This window comes from Chiloscyllium plagiosum, chromosome 18 (genome assembly GCF_004010195.1).
Source record: "Chiloscyllium plagiosum isolate BGI_BamShark_2017 chromosome 18, ASM401019v2, whole genome shotgun sequence".
NCBI lineage: Eukaryota > Metazoa > Chordata > Chondrichthyes > Orectolobiformes > Hemiscylliidae > Chiloscyllium > Chiloscyllium plagiosum.
This window is the reverse complement of record NC_057727.1, coordinates 16063967-16078776: the sequence shown is the minus strand read 5'-3', so window position 1 is coordinate 16078776 and position 14810 is coordinate 16063967. Positions and strand designations below refer to the sequence as shown.

Here is a 14810-nt window from a genome sequence, read left to right as displayed (position 1 = left end):
CTGTAGATGAGGAGATCAAAATTCCACTCAATTCTGCATTTGTGCCTCACTAATTCCTTGGTGAACAGTTATCAGCAGTTGCTACACTTGATGTTCCTTGGCATATGGATAGCTGGAAAAGAATAGCAACAAAAGCAGGTGCCAGCAAAACAGAAATCATTTTAAATTATTTGAAGTTTAGGTGCTTTTAAAAAGAGCGCAAAAATAGTGAATACTTCCCTACTTCGAATTTTACCCAATTTCAGACTGGTGAGGTCTCTATTCAGAGCTCATTCAATCAATACTATTGTGTCAAGGGAGGTTTGTATCAGAATAGAAATAAAACAAAGAAACATTTGCATTTATGTAGCAACTTTGAGGACCTTAGGATATCCCAAAATGCTTTACAGAAAGATGTAGTTTTTTGAAATTGTTAAGAAGGTATACGGCATGTTAGCTTTTATTAGTAGAGGGATTGAGTTTCGGAGCCATGAGGTCATGTTGCGGCTGTACAAAAGTCTGGTGCCCTCCACCCCCCCCCCTCCTCACCAGAATACTGCGTACAATTCTGGTCGCCACATTATAGGAAGGGTGCGAAAGGGAAGGGTACAGAGGAGATTTACTAGGATGTTGCATGGTTTGGAGGGAAGGTCTTATGAGGAAAGGCTGAGGGACTTGAGGCTATTTTTGTAGGAGAGAAGTAGGTTAGGAGGTGACTTAATAGAGACATTCAAGACAATCAGAGGGTTAGATAGGGTGGACAGTGCAAGCCTTTTTCTTCGGATGATGATGGCTAGCATGAGGAAACATAGCTTTAAATTGAGGGGTAACAGATATAGGATGGATGTCAGAGGTAGGATCTTTATTCAGAGAGTAGTAGGGGCGTGGAACACACTGCCTGCAACAGTAGTAGACTCGTCAACTTTAAGGGCATTTAAATGGTCATTGGATAAACATATGGATGATAATGGAATAGTGTAAAGTTAGATGGGTTTCAGATTGGTTTCACAGGTTGGCGCAACATTGAAGGCTGAAGGGCCTGTACTGCCCTGTAATGTTCTATGCCCTATGAAGTCATGCAGGAAACATTAAACCACAGAATGAGCAAGGGGGGAAGGGGGAGGCTCCTAGTAATGAAATATTGAGTTTGCTCTCATATAATAATTACTTTTTTCTGGTATTAATGTAAGTTTTGATAATCTGCTAATACATTTTCTATAAGATGATATGGTTAAACAGGAAATGTCTGAACCTAAGTGACAAGGAGAAAAATATGCCTAAATGAACAATTATCGCTGGGACCATTAGTATTTTGCAAATATATCTTGCCTCACTGAACACTTGTTAACGGTTTAGCAATTAAAGCGAATTTGACAAGTGATCCAATGTGTGAATTGCAGAGAAAAAAATGAACTCTTCATTGGAAAATGATATGGCAAATCAGCACATATTTTCTTCAATAAAATGTTCATTATTTAATTGGTTTGTGCTCCTTTTTAAATGCTTGCTAATTTGTAATATTCTAGAATTCTGACAGGAGGCTCAACCCTGAAGCATTAACTCATCTGCTCTTTCCACCTGATCTGTTGAGTATTTTGACAATTTCTTCTTGCATTATAATTAATGTTTAGTCTTCAACAGTGAAGAGTGACTTCCTTTTAGCAGTGGTTCTGAATTGTGACCAAGCATTCGTACTAGACTGGTTTGGTCTAAAGTCACCCTAATTCAGGAGAGCAGCACTACGGAGATTTTGAGATTTTCAGCCACAAGTTGATTCTGGAAAGCTGTGTTTGCAATGCCTTAAAATGACTAGTTTGCAGTTCTGAGGAAACAGTGTATTATTGCACTGTAAAAGGGCAATGTTATTTGGTAAAACACTTCACTTGGCTGGTAAACCAAGATATGTTAAATTAGTGACACAATGATAAAAGTCCATTGGACAAATTCCTGTTTATTTCATTTCAACCTTTCCAACCTTTGTCCACACTTCTGCCTCCAGCCAATTCCCCTTTCTCCTGCTGTAACAGGCACGTCCTGCATCTCTGTGCTAAAATACAATAACAGTTTAAATCATATTTATGCAAACACATATTTATTTCTGAATTATTCCCACATTAGTCCGTGCAAAGGTTATAGGGGAGGTAATCATAGAATCCCTACAGCATGGAAGCAGGCTATTTGGCCAATTAAGTCCACACCAAGCCTCTGAAGAGCATTCCACCTAGACCCACCTCATCACAGTAACTCCGCACTTCCCATGGCTAATCCACCCAATTTACGCATCCCTGCAAGTTATGGGCAATTTAGCATGGCCAATCTGCCTAACTTGTACAGCTTTGGACTTTGGGAGGAAACAGGAGCACCCGAAGGGAACCCATGCAGACATGGGGAGAATGTGCAAGCTCCACACCGACAGTCACCCAAAGATGGAATCGAGCCTGGGACCTTGATGCTGTGAGACAGCATTGCTAACTACTGAGCCACCGCACCACCCTGAGTGAAGGGAAATGTTGGGGTTAGAGGAGGATTTGGAGTGGTATATGGGCTTCTAATTTGTATTGATAGGCCCCTACCTTCTGAACAAGGGAACATATCTGACTCCTTGAGGATTACTGAGGTTCTTTAAAACGTCTGATGTTCCTTTCTAAGTACATAGTGTAACTGATTATATTGCACCTTATTAAAAGTTGAACCAAAGGAACTCTTACCCTAATAACATTTACTGGTTAGCTCCAGATATTTCTAATGAAATGCATATTTTTAAAGTTCTATTTATAGTTTGGAATGTAAGGATCACATAATAAAGTGAAGATTGGTGCTTCACTGACAACAGCTCAATGATTATCGATAAGTGAAGGATGGAGTTTGCGAATTTCTATCAAAAAAAAACAAGACATTCTAGACATACGGCAATCCATATATCTCAACAATTTTATCTAGCAAAACTAGAAATAATGGGAAGCAAGGTGTAAACTCTCCATTGGTTGCTGTCATGCTTAAGACAAAGGAAAATGGTGTGGTTGTTGGAAATCAATCATCTCAGCACCAGGACATCTCTGCAGGAGTTCCTCAGGATCAAGCATCTTCAGCTACGTCATCAATAACTTCCCTCCCATCACATGGTCAGAAATGGAGATGTTTACTGATAATTGCACAATGTTCAGTCATTTGTGACTTCTCAGTTACTGAAAAAGTACGTGTTCAAGTGCAGTAAGACCTGGACATCAGTCAGCATTAATACAAATGGCAAGTGACATTTGCGACGTACAAGTGCCAAGCAGTGACCATCTCCTCCAAGACAGAATCCAAACATTGCCCATGATATTCAATGCCATCACCGTCATGGAACTCCATTCACCTGCCCCCAAATTATCAACATCTTGGGAGTTACCATTAACCAGAAACTGAGTGGGCCAGCTATATAAATATAGTGGCTGCAAGAGGGTGTTAGGGCTGGGAATTCTGTGGAGAGTTACTCACTTTGACTAATCAAAAGCTGCCCTCTACTTACAGTGATCGAGTAATTCACACTTGCCAGGATAGGTGTAGCTCCAGTAACACTGAAGATGTTCAACACTCTCGGCCCGGTGGCTCAGTGTTAGGCACTGTTACCTCACAGCGCCAGGGACTCAGGTTTGAATCCAACCTCGAGCAATTTTCTGTGTGGAGTTTGCATGTTCTCCGTGTGGCTGTGCAGGTTTCCTCCCATTATTCAAAGATGAGTAGGTTAGGTGAATTGGCTGTGCTAAATTGCCCATACTGTTCAGCGATGTGTAAGTTAGGTGCATTAGTCAGGGGGAAATGTAGAGTAATAGGGTTGGGGAATGGGTCTGGGTGGCATGCTGTTTGGAGGGTTGGTGCGGACATGTTGGGCCAAATGGTCTGTTTCCACACTGTAGGGATTCTATGATTCTCCAGGCAAAAGCAGCTGTTTGATTGGAATCCTATCCACCACCTCCAACATTCATTCCAAGTACCACTGATGCATTGTTGCAGCATATGTACTATCTACAATACGCACTGCAGTAACTAACTAAGTCTCCTAAGGCAACACCTTCCAAACCCATAACCTCTCTTCTAGAAGGAAACATCACTACCTGAACGTCCCCCTCTAAACAACATACTGTCCTGACTTGGAACTCAATTGTTGTTCCTCCAGTGTCGCTGGGTCAAAAACCGGGAACTCCCCCCCCCCCCCAACAGGATAATGGGTGTATCTACATCATATGGTCTGCAGTGGTCCAAGAAGGAAACTCTCCAGCACCTTGTTGAGACACTCAGAGAGAGGCCAGCAAAGTCTATATCCAATGAATGAATTCAAAATAGCATTTCTATGTCTATAATTTGCTGACGGAAGCTGCCATCTTCTCTTGACTGGGTCTAAGGGGCTTTTTGTTTTGCAGAGGTAGAGGAACAGTTACTTGTGAGTCTTATGCTGAAGCTTTGTCCCTTAACAAAATGTTATTTAGTGCATGATAGCTATTAGGTTTTACTTTGCTACTAAAGGGAGACATTGATGACTCGTCAGGTCTCTTCAAGATCCAGAGTTATCCTCCTGATTTCTCCACTTCAGACTGTACAACAGCATCAGATTGGGGAGAGCTTAATGCAGTCACCTACATTAACCCTTTCAGAATTGTTACCTTATACAATGCAAGAGAGGAAAATAGAAAGTTATCAACAAAAAGAGAATTTGTCTGAAGAGAAGTTGGTGCTGACAGAAGGTGTGGCAGGTAAGGAAGCAAGAAAACAAAAAAAGTACAGATTAATCAGGGGTATGTCCATTTTGTATCTTATGTAAAGGCGCAATAACCATATTTGTATCTCAATACGTGTATACTATTCTGAAAGATGTGCACTTTTCTGCATTACTTCCCAGGGAGTTCACACCAACGTATCTCCACCAACACCTCAATTTAATATTTTGTTTTTTAAGATCAGTCAGCAAGAGTACAGTTGTGTCGTATTCAATGGGACCAGATCCAGCAACTCAATGATTTACAAGTTCAAATCCCACTGTGCCAAGTTGTGAAATTGAGTTCAATACACCTGGCTGCATCAGAAAGAAACAAATAGAGAATAAAAGCTGCCTCCGAACCCCCCATATGGTTCCCAACCCTAAGTTATGTGGTCAGCCTTTAATACTGTCAAAGGGCAGCTGGGAATAGAGAGTAAATACTGTGTTTTCAATGCTAAGAACTACAATATATTGCATTTTAGAGAACACTTTTGAAGAAAACGGGAGATCCAGTCTCATTCAGGGATTACATAAAGTCATTTGTTTATCTCCACATAGAAAAAGCTTGAAAAATGTGAAATTATTATTTGAAAAGGAACCCTTTTAGTTAATCTATTTTTCTCTGATTTGAGCAGAGGTGAGTTATCAGGAATTCATCTCTCGTGTGAAATCAGAATTATACATGATTGTGGGTAAATATTACTCTGTGCTGTTGGAGAACAATGTTGTCTGAAGAAACTTGAATAGCTGTCCTGGCAAGATGAAGTCCATGCTATTAATGTAAAAGGGAGTAATCATATGATGGAGTAATGAGCAGTATTAAATGAGTATGGAAATTCAGCAATAACAACAGCGAAAGTAATCAAAGCTCTTTGTCTCCTTGTGATATGAAGTGGTTTCTTTATTTTAACATCATTCCAACTACACAGAAGCTAAAAATTGCATCGCTTATATTTAACATTATTTAGTTAAACTAATATACCTAAAAGATGAAAATTTGCTTGAATTAATGACACAATATCTCTCCTGAAATGATCAAAAACTGTTGTACATAGATTTTTGTTTCAAACTACAGACTTATTTTCAGATACAGCACAGTAACTGTGGTAAAAAAGAAACAAGAGATTTACAGCTTTACCCAGTATCAACAGGAAATCGTAATAAACATTTAGTCAAATGACTGGTCAATCAGAGGGCTCAATGGTTTTTAACGCTGGCTTCACGTTCTTTGATATCATAAATGTGTGACTATTGTCACATTTGAGAGAATTGATTGGTTGCAATCAATTATTAGGTTGATTCATCAGTATTTACAATCAATGTAATGATATAAAAAGGGCCCGAATGGAAACCAGAAGATGAGGTGACCACTCTAATGATACCTTATCCCAAACAAGATTGGTGATTTCTAGTTCTGCATGGTTGGTGGGGAATTTGAATACGAATGAGTTTGGATAACCCTCTGATACTTAAAAAGAAAGGTTATTTCATTCTCCTCCTGGGTCATACACTACCACTCCCTATCACGAGAGGCAACAGTTCACTTCACCAGAATGTCTTTGTTTACCTGTTTCCTTTTTGTACGATTTTCAATCTTAGGATGTGCAATAATTCCCAAAATCCCTTCTGCTTTTGCTCCTTCAACTAGAAAGGGCATGATGCTTGTGACTTTCAAACACTATACCTATTCCTTCAGTAACAATGATTGAATGGTTTGGGCAATGGGGCTTCTTGTCTCTCTGTTTTCTTCTTGAGTGGATGGTTAGCAAATGCGTCCCCCTTGTTTTCATATTTCCTTCTTTGGCAAAGAGTGTGGAAAGGTCAGGAATTAGGCTTGTTCCTACAGTTCTTTGTTCCTTCCCAGTTATGTACAAGATATAGAAGGAAGCATAAGCAATGGATTATCTCATGGTTGTATCTTAGTGGCAAGGAACATGTAACACTGGGCGATGAAAGAACTTACATCTAGAAGCCAAACTTTAGCTTGCAGGGAGGATGGGAGAGACCACAAACGTATTACACTGGACTAGGAGGTATAGTACTCTTACTGGATGAGACTATTCATGATGGTTGTACCTAGTGCTTCCCTATTCCCTGAACACTGGAGCATCTAGCAATCCAACTGAGTTTTGATAAAGCAACAATAAAACTCAAGATTCTGGAAACTTAGCACCCAAGGATAATTAGACACAATGAAAGCCTACTCAGTGCTAAGTAGAAACTTTGGAAGGTGACTCAATAAAGGAAGAGATGATTGTACACCTATTAATTTTGAACCCCTGTCCATCCAAACTAGATTTTTGACATGCCTCTAAGAAGAATCACCAGCACAAGTTCCTTAAGATGCCTATTGTCATTGTTAAAAGATCTTTTTGGATGAGGTGCGCTGCAGTGACAGAGAGCAATGTAAGTTTAGTCTGAAGGTGTTTCCAAGGAAACAAAATCACAGCGCAGGTCAGTTATGATCTTTATTCTTGAAGCAGAACTGAAATCAAACTTTAACTCAGTACACAGTAGATCTTTGAGGACAGTTTTGCTTTCAAGTTTGGCTAATGTACTTGTCCAGATTATGCTACTTCATTGAAACAAGAAATATATCCAGCTACCAGATAACAATCTTCTCATAACAGGTGATTTTTTTTTGATATTGCTTCTTACTTCTATAGTTGTTGCACTATCGTTACAAGTTAGTGCTTAGGATTGTACTGAAGTGTGATTCTTTTGGACTGAGACTGCATGCATTTACCTCTCTGAATTAAGTGATCAATGTTTGAAAATGTCAATTAGAAGCAGTTTTTTAAAAATAACACTGGTGGGTTGGTATTCTGTGTAAACATTTCAAATATATTAGACAACAATTAGAACTACCATCACTTCCTTCTACAGATGAGGAGGTTCACGGAGATGATGGCATAATGGTAATGTCATTGGATTAATAATTGGATTAATTCCCTGTGGGGCTCAAATCTCACTTTGATAATGGGACAAATTTAAATTCAATTGAGAAAATCAGAATTGAAAGCCAGTCTCAAGATTGGTGACCATGACACATAGAACATAGAACATAGAACAATACAGCACAGAGCAGGCCCTTTGGCCCTCAATATTGCACCGACTTGTGAACTATTCTCAGCTCGTCCCCTACACTATCCCATCATCATCCATGTGCTTAACCAAGTTTTAAAAAAAATCTCCCTAATGCGGCTGAGTTAACTATATTGGCAGGTAGGGCATTCCACACCCTTACCACTCTCTGAGTAAAGAACCTGCTTCTGGTATCTGTCTTAAATCTATCACCCCTCAATTTGTAGTTATGCCCCCTCGTACAAGTTGACATCATCATCCTAGGAAAAAGACTTTCACTGTGTACCCTATCTAATCCTCTGATCATCTTGTATGTCTCTATCAAATCCCCTCTTAGCCTTCTTCTTTCCAATGAGAACAGACCCAAGTCTCTCAGCCTTTCCTCATAAGACCTTCTCTTCAGACCCGGCAGAATTCTGGTAAATCTCCTCTGCACCTTTTCCAATGCTTCCACATCCTTCCTGAAATATGGAGACCAGAACTGTACACAATATTCCAATATAGTTGCAGCAATATATTATGGCTCCAGAACTCAATCCCTCTACCAATGAAACCTAACAAACCATATGCCTTCTTAACAGCACTATCAACCTGGGTGGCAACTTTCAGGGATCTGTGGACATGGACTTCAAGATCCCTCTGCACATCCACACTACCAAGAATCTTTCCATTGACGCAGTACTCTGCCTTCCTGTTATTCTTCCCAAAGTGCATCACTTCACATTTAGCTGCATTGAACTCCATTTGCCACGTCACAGCCCAATTCTGCAGTTTATCCAAGTCCCCTGCAACCTGTAACATTCTTTCAAACTGTCCACTACTCCACCTACTTTAGTGTCATCTGCAAAGTTACTAATCCATCCACCTATGCCTGCGTCTAAGTCATTTATAAAAATGACAACAGCAGTGGTCCCAAAACAGAACCTTGTGGCACACCATTAGTAACCGGACTCAGGCTGAATATTTTCCATCAACCACCACTCGCTGCCTTCTTTCAGAAAGCCGGTTTCTAATCCAAACTGCTAAATCACCCTCAATTCCATGCCTCTGCATTTGCTCCAACAGCCTACCATGTGGAACCTTATCAAAGGCTTTACTGAAGTATTGTAAGAACTATTGTTGGTTGATGTTAAAAACCATTTGATTCACCAATAATCATCAGGGAAGGAAATCCCTGGTGTAGCCTGCACATGACTCCAGATCTACAGCAATGTGCTTGAGTTTTAGGTTCCTCTGAAATGATTGAGCAAGCCACTTTAATGAGGGGCAATTAGGGATGGGCAATAAATGCCGGCATTTCCAGTGATGCCCATTTCCCAAGTTCTAATAAATCATCTATTTATAAAATTTACAATTAATCTTCCATTTAGATTAGATTACATTACAATGTGGAAACAGGCCCTTTGGCCCAACAAGTCCACACCGACCCGCCGAAGCGTAACCCACCCATACCCCTACATTTACCCCTTACCTAACACTACGGGCAATTTAGCATGGCCAATTCACCTGACCTGCACATCTTTGTGACTGTGGGAGGAAACCGGAGCACCCGGAGGAAACTCACGCAGACACGGGGAGAACGTGCAAACTCCACACAGTCAGTCGCCTGAGGCGGGAGTTGAACCCGGGTCGCTGGCGCTGTGAGGCAGCAGTGCTAACCACCGTGCCACCGTGCGGCCCACTAATTTAGATGCATGTGAGCAGAAACCCTGTCATTATAATACCAGAAGAATCAGAATGCAACAGTTAAATCTTCCAATGTTCACTTCCTTCAATGGATTTATATACAGCATTTTAGTGAACAATTTCAGCCTGTATCAATCCAGTTGAAATGGTGGCTATGGTCCAAGGATTTGCAGCTTGTGTTTCTTTTATATTTTGTGATATATATAGACATCAAAATGTCCCTAAATCATCTGTGATCTCCAGCAGGAATATTAAAAGCTCAGGGTATTGTAGTTCTATGAGAAACTTTTTTCACAAATGCCTACTATTTCTCTAGTGAACCATGACTGTGTAACTGGCTGCCTCCTCACTGCAAGTATCTGGTTACTTGTGAACGCAACTGAAAATGACATTATTATAATTAATAGTTCTAATTCCTGTTTTTGCAACTTGTGTAGATCTAGAGGCACGTAGTGAAGGTAATTTTGCCCACTGCTTATTAAATTTCCATGTTGGGTTCATACACATTGTATAGAATTCTGGGTAACCCTGGGTGTATATTGTACTGAAGTGTTTCTGGTTACTGTTGAGGTTGTTACTGGAGACTCTGGATTCTAGAATTTGAGATGCGAAGGACCAAATGCCGTAGTGCAGTCATAAAGTCAGCATAGTACGAGAGGGCCACTCTCTCATTAGACCAAGAGGTGGTGGTTTAACCTGAGTGTCACCTTGGCTCAGGCAAGAGGCAAGGTTGAGAAGGTGGGACCTTCACAGGGACTACAGCCAATATAGAAACTGAACCCACGCTGTTGGCATTCCTACACATCACAAACCATCTGTCCAGACAACTGAGCTAACTGCCTTCCTGGTGCAATCAAGCAGCTGTATCAAGCAGAATTCCATGTCTTCTCAGTCACTTTGAGGAAATGAGAGACTGAAAGATAATAGACAGCACAATGTCACTCCAAGTAAACTTTGGTCTTCAATACTGCGGTCATGGCAGAAAATAATTCTGTAGGAAAGGGGTGAGCTTGATATTGGAACTTACTTGGAACTTATTTGTTGTTCAGGGCTAAGATGATAGGGTAGCACAGTGGCTAGCACTGCTGCCTCATGGTGCCAGGGACCCAGGTTCAATTCAACCCCTGGGCAACTGTCTGTGTGCAGTTTACACATTGTCTGCTTGGGCTTCCCGGCTTCCTCCGGGTGCTCTGGTTTCCTCCCACAGTCCAAAGATGTGTAGGTTTGGTGGATTGTCCAGGCTAAATTGCCCATAGTGTTCAGGGATGGGTAGTTTGGGTGGATTAGCCATGATAAATGCAGGGTGGGTGGGGGTTTGGGTGGGATGCTCTTCGGTGAGGGGGTTGATGTGGACTCGATGGGCTGAATTGCCTCCTTCCACACTGTAGGGATTCTATGATTCTACAAGAAGTGGCCTATAAGCAAATTACAAGCAAATAGCCACATTGTGCAGGCCACTGAATATTCAAAGATAAGTAGTTTTATTTAATCTATGTTTCACAAGTTTGACTTTCATAAAGTTAAATTTCGTCTCAACAACTTTTCTTTCATATTAAAACTATGCTTATTGCAAAATGTTATTTTGCATAAGATTCCATTTAATATCAATTTTCTGTTGATCGTTAAGGGGCACATGAATCTGACCTTCTTTCCTGCTACAATGCCTCTTTTGCAAACAAATATAATAAATGCTGGAACTACTCAGCAGTCCAGACATCTGTAGAGAGAAATAGAATTAATATTTCAGGTCGATGAACCTTCATGGGAACACTGATGAATGGTCATTGACCTGAAACACTAACTCTGTGTCTCTGTCCACAGATGCTGCCTGACCTGCTGAGTATTTCTAGCATTTTCATTTTCTGATTCAGAATTCCAGCATCTGGTGAATTTTGCTTTTGTAGATCTTTCATTGCCTGCCACACCATTCCATTACAATTTATGTTATGAACTGTATTCTTTCCCAGCCATTAGATATGTCTAATTAGTTCTTGCTATGTAATAACATAGCAGTGATTAGAAATCCTCCAGGCCTCCAGATTTGGAACACATAACAAAGTGAAGATATTTCTCTTTGAGGAAAAGCATATCTTTAAGATCAATTCTAGTTTAAATCAGTGTTAGTTAAATAGCAGAGGTTAAATGCTGGTTAGACAGACTCCAGTCAGATACTTTCTAGTCAGAGTTTTATTTCAGCTCACTCACTTCAAAATCTAGCTCCACTCATTACATATTCCCCATATACATATATATCAATGTATGATACACCGAGTCAAGCTCACATGAATTCATTTATAACCATCATCTGTTTCCCAGTTTCATTTGGTCTCAGGATTCCCTTTCCAACTCTCCTCAATGATAACAGTGTTGACTGTGAGATAAATTGAAATTGTTCAGAACAGTATTAACTCTGTGATAAATTGAGATTGATCTCATGAAACTTCTAATCTATCCATAAACCAATAGCCATACCAAAGCTTCAACTGAAACTCATGGGTTAAAATCTATGGCAACAGGTAAAATTGATTTTTATTTCTTGGATGGAAACATTTAGAGGCCTTCTATCTTACTGAATTTTCATCTCTCCCACATCTTGTAATGATGGTGGTATCTGTCATTGGTTGAAATCTACTCTGTAACGTAATATATTCCCAGATGGCTTCACTTCTGCTTTCTCAGAAATGGAGGTTTTGCAAAGAAAGGTGTTGTGGAATTTTCCATTCCTCTTAACAGCTGTTCAGGTAGCTAAATATTTAGGAGCAAGCAAAGGATGTCGTCCTCACTGACGCATATTGCTCCAAAGCAAATTACTTGACAAAAATAATTTTACATGGTCTATCAGATTTAATAAGAAACTGAGGGACACTAAGTCCTATCACTGGCTGACTTCGACTTACAACCTGGTGCATTACCTTGAGGAGGTCACTGGGGTGTATGACTTACCCCTGTTCCTCTGTTCCTAGATGTATTACTATTATCAGAACATGGAATGCAAAGCACACTATGATCATTGTGCTTACCTTGATAATTTCAAGTAGAATAATTAGAATAATAAGAAATGTCTTTCAAAACAAGAATAATAAGTTAAAATTGTCACCACACATATGAATATATCACACTCTAACTAAGGATTTTAGGTTTGAACAGTCAATTAATTGTTAACTGGGAACGATCGTTGATGGATTAGGGGAGTGATGAGTCTTCTTAAAAAGATGTTTCACTAACTTCTCATTTTCAAAAAAATGAGTGGAAATGCTTTAGTGATGTATCCTGAGGTTATGAAAATATAATCTATTGTTTCTGTTGATATTTCTTCACAAGTGTTGTATAAAAATTTTTCACCCACTGATTTCTCTGCCAAAATCAAATAATTCAGCAGAGCCTTCGCTAACTAGAGCAGGGCAGTTCTCCATTCCTTCATCATGCTGGTGTTATTAATCAGTGCATGGAGTTGAGATAAAGTCTGCTTTCACAAACATACTATTCACTGATTCAAAAATTTTGAAGTTCTCTACACAGTGCTGACTCCCAGTTCTGTGTATATAGTGTCTTTGACAAAATGTCAGACACATTTGTTCACTAGCCCCATTACAGGATAGGCAGTAAGATACCTTTAACATGATCACTGAAAGCCCTTTGATCAGTCATTTCCAGGACAGCTCTAAGGAAACTACTTATATTAGGGATGGATTAATTTAATGCAACTTGCCACCTTGTTCACTTTTATGATTTATGACTATTCATGCACCCTTTTAAAAAGGTTAGATTATGTCCCCCATCGACAATGGATCCAGCTTTTTGTGATATGGGATCAAAACTTTGCACTTAAATACATCAATAAATCCAGTTTGTGAAGGAAGCTGTTGAAAAGAAATGTGAAAATAAAAGCATGTTTTTTTTTGGTGGGAATCAGTTCATCAGGTCTGACCTGGGCTGTTTCAGGTAAAGGGTTTCATAATTTTCTCCTGTGGCAATTGATAAGAATTATTATTTTGGAATAAAAGCCGGGTTGCCTTTTGTGGTCTGCATGAGCTCTCTCTTGAGTTCTTTGTTTAAAACCAGTTCATTGTTGTATTAAAGTTTGTGACTGCCTAGAAATACTGAGGATTAACTCTGAAAGTGCTGATGATGGTCACAATTTGCCTACTGGTTGCATGTAGGGATCAGGCCATCTGTTCTTGTGTACTTCTGGACCTGAACAAGAATTTAGTGTTTAATGGGTGGTGGCACAGTCCAGCAATCTGTCCTCATCGTAACTGGCAAAACACTGACCTCCACCTCTTCCACCAGTCCTCAGAGGGGAAAGGCTCCCTGAAGGCCAAACCTGCTGTCCTCTCCCGCAGGCACAGCATTCAGTCTGCTACCCTGCCAGTGCCCTCGCTTGGCTGCCAGCCCAGACTGCTGCTGCTGCTCTTGCCAAAATGGCACAGTGCTCAACTGGCCCTTCTGGGTCATCCTCAAAGGCCATCCACTGATTCCTCCAGTGAGGGTCAGCATGCTGTAGCCATGGGGTAGCACTGTGTAGAGAGAATTGAGACACTATGAAAATGCACTAGGGTATCAGTTGCTTTAATATGCAATATGGAATGACTTTTTTAGCGATCCTTCACTGTGCCTTACATTGTGAGCAAGCAGACATTGTAAGGGTCAGTGACTGAAAGAAGATAAAATGTAGGATGGTTGGTGAATAGTGAATTAGGATTGTGGTACAGATGACATGTTCTGACGAGCTGACACGCACTCAGCTGCGTACTGGAGGGCTTCTCTTAAGGAGTCACGCAGTGGCAACGTTATTTCAGCACACCATTCTTCTGCTGTATTGCTTACTGTGTGCCAGCCAGTTTTTCATTGGTGTGTGTGTGTGTGGGGTGTTGTGGTGGGGTATGGGTGTGGGTGGGTGGGGTGTTGTGGTGGGCTATGGGTGTGGGTGGGTGGGGTGTTGTGGTGGGCTATGGGTGTGGGTGGGTGGGGCTGGGGGCATGTCATCAGAAGTACTCATTGTTGCTCAATAGCGCCCCCTCCTTGAAATTATGGCTCAGCTGTCGTTGGCACATCTGACTGCCACAAAATGAATACATCATGACTAACAACAGAATACCATGGCAATGACCTGCATGATTCGCTACTTATTGTCATACACCAGTTGGATTTTGGAGTGCAATCACTCTCAGTTCCAACAGAAGGCAGAGCTGGCATGAGGAGCATATACAGCAAAGTGCATACAGTCAATGGTACCGTACTCCACAGGATGCCTATCGTCCTAGCAAAGTCATGTGGTGTGCTCTGTCAGTTTTTTCTCATAAGAGATTATGAAATGTAATAA

The 14810-nt window shown here is 40.5% G+C and overlaps 1 protein-coding gene across 1 annotated transcript in view; it reads right to left on the bottom strand.

Annotated features, from left to right (window-relative positions):
* Window positions 1-1910: 1910 nt before the first annotated feature.
* lhfpl4a (LHFPL tetraspan subfamily member 4a) overlaps window positions 1911-14810 on the bottom strand; it is a 195555-nt gene continuing 182655 nt past the window's right edge. The window contains exon 6 of the transcript XR_006314261.1: window positions 1911-2026. The gene's annotated coding sequence lies outside the window, so the exon portion shown is untranslated. The remainder of the gene's footprint in view (window positions 2027-14810) is intronic.